Below are 6,172 nucleotides of genomic sequence, written 5' to 3'. Positions count from 1 at the left end.
TACCCAGCCCCTGTCCTGCACAAAGGTGATCATATGCCTGACGATTGTCATACTCTGTGAGATCTTCCTGGTAGAGGACAGGTTTGGTTGTGGTGAACCCCTGATCTCAGAGCAGACCTGATTTGATTGGCGATGACCTTATGCTGGATTTTATAATCAACGTTTGAGTGAAATTGATCGCCAATTTCTAGTGCTCCCCCCCACCTCTTTTTTGCTTGTAGATGAGGGTAATGCTACCCTTACCCATGGACACTCAAGCCATTTGCCAGACGCACACTGTTGTACACCTCCAGCAAGTTGCAGAATTGTTTCTTGCAAAAATATGCTTTGTTCATTTAAAAAAACTTTATGTAGACACACAGTTACTCAAGTAGTTTAGATCTGTACAGTCTTTGCATACAGAGAGAAAGACATATACTGGATTTGACTTTCTCAATGGTTATAACAAACCCAGAGGCATTACTTAATTAAGCGAGGTAGTATTTACATGTATCTGAGGCAGTGGGAGGGTCCAGTAACTAAACAGACGCCCTTTATACTTTGGCAGAAAGACTTCAGGTAGTGGTCTTTCCCCATTGTGTCTTGCCGACAGCTGCCCCACGCTTTACTGCATCCCTCAGCATGTTGTCCTGGACCTTGGAACAAGCCAGTCTGCAACACCTTGATTGGGATCAAACGTTTGCACTGAAAGACCAAAATGTTTTAGGCAGACCAGAATACATCTTTCACTGAGTTGATGGTCGTCCATGTGCAGTCATTGCTCGTCTGTGTGTGTATTCGTCCCGGGGAACAGACTATAGAGTAGTGATAATGGGAACTGCAGATGCTGGAGAATCCAAGATAATGAAACGTGAGGCTGGATGAACACAGCAGGCCCAGCAGCATCTCAGGAAGGGTCTAGGCCCGAAACGTCAGCTTTTGTGCTCCTGAGATGCTGCTGGGCCTGCTGTGTTCATCCAGCCTCACATTTCATTATCTTAGACTATAGAGTAGAGAGCCAGAGTCCGACGTCATGGAGCTGCTCAATATGAACCTTGACAAAAATCATTGCATCTCCCTCCAGACTTCTTTGCAAAGGCACATCCCAGAAGGAGACACTCTCTTCCTCCCCGGCAGCCACTTTGAGGGCAGCGTGTGGTGGCGCAGACTGACCATGAAGGATCTCATGGGTACTGCCCTTCTCACCACCAGCCAAATAATGCCTTGGTGCTTGTTTGAAAATTCTGGCGATGAGGCATGCTGTCAAATGAATTTGAAAGTCTGCTCAGGGAATAACCCTTCAGGATCCACCCTCTCCTTCTTTTGCAGGGTCTCGAGGAGGCTTCGTGCAGACCACTGCCTGATGCCTCTGATCAAAGGCGTTTCTTTCACATTTTTTCCATAAGTGTTAGGTGATACATCACACTCCACCTACTTGGAGCATTCCCTGGCAATGAGGTCAGACCTATCCTTTGAAAGTCCAGTAGAACCTCAGTACATAGTGACACTTGGTGTTTATGTAGCGAGGGTCTGCACGCAGTCTGATAAAGCCATATACAAAGGTGGCCGTCAGGATAAGGATGGCACTGGGAACATTCGCCACACCCACTTTCCCCTCCCCATCTAGGGTTTTGTAGATGGTGTGCCTTCAGACCCAGTCCATCTTTGACCTCCAGATGGAGTGGAAGATAGCTCAGGTTAATATAATGGCGCAGGCCCTGGGAATAAGCCAGACTTGTACCACATACAACACCGAACGTTTTTCAGACCTGATAACCTGATTTTTTCCCCTCAATGGAGATGGACTGGTGCACCCATCTGCCCCAATTTTTGCCTTACCTTTGTGATACATTCCTCCCACATGCCCTGGCCCCTCCAAACCATATATCCAGCACCATCTATCCTGACACTGACGGGTATGAAGAATTGATCAGCCCAGTATCCAAAGATTGCGGCCTCTCTCGCCTGGATTTACCTTGGCCTCCAAGGCCAGTTTAAACTGGTTGCAGATGTTTGTGAGTCTGCGCACTGACCGAGAAGAAAATGGCAACATTACCTGTGCACAGGGAGGCTTTGACCTACAGGCCTCTGCTACCTGGAATAGTCACTGCTCCCGGGCTCACGTCCTTCCTGATGGACTCTGCAAAAGGCTCCATACAGCTCGCAGACAATGCAGGAGAGTGCAGGCAGACCTGTCTGACTTTGGACCTGATCAGGAGAGATTCTCATTCCCACTTGATGATTGAGAATGCACTACTGATGTTTGTGTAGAGCAGCTGAATCTAATTCAGATACAGTACAGTGTACTGCCAGACACAGGGCATGTACACTTTTCAAAACAGCGCAGCTGGCATAGCTTGCTTCTCCCATTATCAATCGCCGCACCCACTGTGGTTGACAGGGCCCTATCAATCGCCTGTATTTCTGCCTTGCCTCTTCCCATCACTTGTGATTGGGACCCCTTGTCCTCACTTTCCATTCCACCAGCCTCTGTATTTAAAGGATCATTCTCCACCATTTCTGACAACTCCAGCAGAACGCCAACACCAAACAGATCTTCCCCTCACTTGCCCTGTGTGTATTTGGCAGGGATCGCTTTGTCCGGGACATCCTCATCCATTCCACAGCCCCTGACACCACCCTCCTCTCCACGCAACCTTCCCATGTAACCGCAGAAGGTGCAACACCTGCCCCCTCACCTCCTCCCTGCTCATCATCCAAGGGCCTAAACAGTCTTTCCAGGTGAACCAACATTATATCTGTACCTCCTCCAATCTTCTATATTGTATTCACTGCACCCAGTGTGGCCTACTCTACATTCGGGAAACCAAGTGCAGACTGAGTGACCACTTTGTGAAACTCCTCCAGTCTGTGCGCAAACAGGACTCTGACATTCTGTAGCTTATCATTTTAAAACAGCATCCTGCTCGCATGGCCACATGTCTGTCCTCTGCATGCTGCAGTGTTCCAGTGAACCACAGCACAAACTGGAGGAACAACAACTTATCTTCAGACTACAACACCGTGTGGAGCTAGAGCACACAGCAGCTCAGGCATCATCAGAGGAGCAGGGAAGCTCAGAAATGGGGGTGGGGGTAGGAGCTCTGAAATAAATAGAGAGAGAAGGAGTAGGGCTGGGGAAGGTAAGTGGGATGGTGATTGGTGACTGCAGGTAGAGAGTAGTGGGGATTGATCAGTGAGGTTGGAGGAGCGTAGAGGTGGGAGAGGAGATGGACAGTTTTTGTCAGGTCAAGGCAGTGGGGATGAGAGGGAGAGATGGTCATGGGATGAGCCTGGGGGTGGGGAGATTTTGAAACAAGTAATGTCCACATTGAGGCCATTGGGCTCTAGGCCCCCAAGGTGGAATAGGAGGTGCTGCTCCTCCAGTTTGCACGTGGTGTCATTGTGATATTGGAGGAGGCCCAAGATGGACATGTCGCCCAGGGAGTGGGAGGGGGCAGTTGAAATGGCTCGCGACTGGAAGGTGTTGTTGTTTGTCCTGAGCAGAGTGGTCTCCGAGCCTCTGCTTGGTCTTACCGATGTAAAGCAGGCTGCGTCGGGAGCAGCAGATGCAGTAGACCACATCGGCGGGTGTGCAGGCAAACCACTGTCTGATGTGAAAGAATTTTATGGTTCCTTGGATGGAGGTGAGGGGGGAGGTGTCAGAGCAGATGTAGCACTTCCTGCAGTTGCAGGGAAAGGTGCCGGGGGTAGTGGGACTGGTGTAGAGTGTGGAGTGAACGAGGTAGTCGTGTAGGGAGCAGGCCCTACAGAAAGGCAGATTGGAGTGGGGAGGGAAATATATCATTGGTTGTGGAGTCAGATTGCAGGTGGCAGAAGTGACGGTGAATGATATATTGAATATGGAGGTTAGTGGGGTGATACGTGAGGACAAGAGGATTCTGTTTTTGTTTTTGCTGCAGGGAGAGGATGTGAGGGCAGAGGTGTTGGAAATGTAAGAGATGGAGTTAAGAGCATTTTCGACCGCTTAAGGTGTGAAGCTGCAGTCCTTGAAATAGGAGAACATCTGGGATGTTTGGGAGTGGAAGGCCCCATCTTGGGAGCAGATGTGGCAGGAGCTGAGGAATAAGGAATAGGGAATCACATTCTTGCAGGAAGGTGGGTAAGGGGAGGTGTAGCCGAGGTAGTTTACGGGAGTCGGTGGGCTTGAAATAGACGTCAATTTTGAGGGGGTCACTAGAGGTGGAGACGGAGAGGTCCAAGAGGGAGAAGGAGGTATCAGAGATGGCCCAGGTGAACTTAAGGTTGGGGTGAAGGTGTTAGTAACGTTGATGAAACGTCCAAGCTCCTTGTAAGAGCACGAGGCAGCGACGATACAGTCATTGATGTAATGGAGGAAGATGTGGGAGATAGGGCCAGTGTAGCTGCAAAAGAGGGACTGTTCCACATATCCTACGAAGATGCAGGCACAACTTGGGCCCATGCAGGTACCCGTGGCCACCCCCTTAGTCTGTGGGAAGTGGTAGGAGTTGAAGTAGAAGTTGTTAAGAGTAAGGACGAGTTCGGCTAAGCAGATGAGAGGGTCAGTGGAGGGGGACTGGTCAGGCCTGCGGGAGAGGAAGAAGCGGAGGGCTTTTAGGCTATCTGAGTGGGGAATGCAATTGTACAGGGATTGAATGTCCACAGAGAAGATGAGGTGTTGGGGGCCAGGAAATTGGCAGTCTTGGACGAGGTGGAGGGCAGGGGTGGTGTCCTGGGTGTAGGTGGGGAGTGCCTGGAGCAGGGAGGAGAAAATAGAGTCAAGGTAAGCAGAGATAAATTCAGTGGGGCAGGAGCAGGCAGAGACAATGGGTTTGTTGGGACAGTCAGGTTTGTGGATTTTGGGAAGGAGATAGAAACAGGCAGTGTGGGGTTGGTGAGTGATGAGGCTGGAGGCGATGGGCAGGAGGTCATCTGAAGTGAGGAGGTTATGGATGGTCTGGGAGATGATGTTTTGGTGCATTCATGATCGAGGAAGCAGTTAGAGGAGATGTCAGAGAGTTGGCGCCTGGCCTCGGCGATGTAAAGGTCAGTGCGCCATACGATGACTGTGCCTCCCATGTTCTTGGGTTTTGTGGTGAGGTTGAGATTGGAGCGGAGGGAGCAGAGGGCTGCACATTCTGTGGGGGAGAGGTTGGAGTGAGTGAGAGGGATGGAGAGGTTGAGGTGATTGATGTCTCGACAACAGTTGGAAATGAAGAGGTCGAGGGAGGATAGTCCTACGATCCAAGGGAGTGGCCATGGGAACCTGCATGGGCCCAAGCTGTGCCTATGCGTTCATAGGATACTTGGAACATTCCCTGTTCTGCAGCTACAGTGGCCCTATCCCCCACCTCTTCCTCCGCTACATCAATGTCTGTATTGGTGTGGCCTTGTGCTCCCATGAAGAGATTGAACAGTTCATCAACGTTACTAACAACTTTCACCCCGACCTCAAGTTCTCCTGGACCTCCCTCTCCCTCCTGGACCTCTCTGTCTCCAACTCTGGTGACCACCTCGTAACTGAAATCTATTACAAGCCCATTGACTCCCATAGTTACCTAGATTACACCTCCTCTCACCCACCTTCCTGCAAGAATGCCATCCCCTATTCCTTCACCTTGGCTGCATCTGCTCCCAAGATGGGCCATTCCACTCCCGAACATCCCAGATGTCCTCTTATTTCAAGGACCGCAACTTCCCACCTTACAGTGGTCAAAAATGCTCTCAACTGCATCTCTTGTATTTCCCACACCTCTGCCCTGACATCCCCTCCCTGCAACAAAACAAAAACAGAATCCCTCTTGTCCTCATGTATCACCCCGCTAATCTCCGAATTCAATGAATCATTCACCGCCACTTCTGCCACCTGCAATCTAACTCCGCAATCAAGGATATATATTCTCTTCCCACTCCTATCTGCCTTCTATAGGGCCTGCTCTCCACATGAATCACTTATCTGGTCCACACTCTCCACCAGTCTCACCACCCCCAGCACCTTTTCCTGCAACTGCAGGAAGTACTACATCTGCCCCTACGCCTCCCCCCTCACCTCCACAGATGCTGCCAGACCTACTGAGTTTTTCCAGCAACTTTGTTTTAGTTCCTGATTTACATCATCTGCAGTTCTTTTTGTTTTTATTTAGGTGTGAGGACTTGTTTAGAATCTGTTTATTTGTTGGTTTTGGAGTAAGACTGGTTTTATATCGAAAGT

The sequence above is a fragment of the Stegostoma tigrinum genome, chromosome 21, assembly GCF_030684315.1.
Source record: "Stegostoma tigrinum isolate sSteTig4 chromosome 21, sSteTig4.hap1, whole genome shotgun sequence".
Classification (NCBI taxonomy): Eukaryota; Metazoa; Chordata; class Chondrichthyes; order Orectolobiformes; family Stegostomatidae; genus Stegostoma; species Stegostoma tigrinum.
This window is presented reverse-complemented; position numbering follows the sequence as displayed.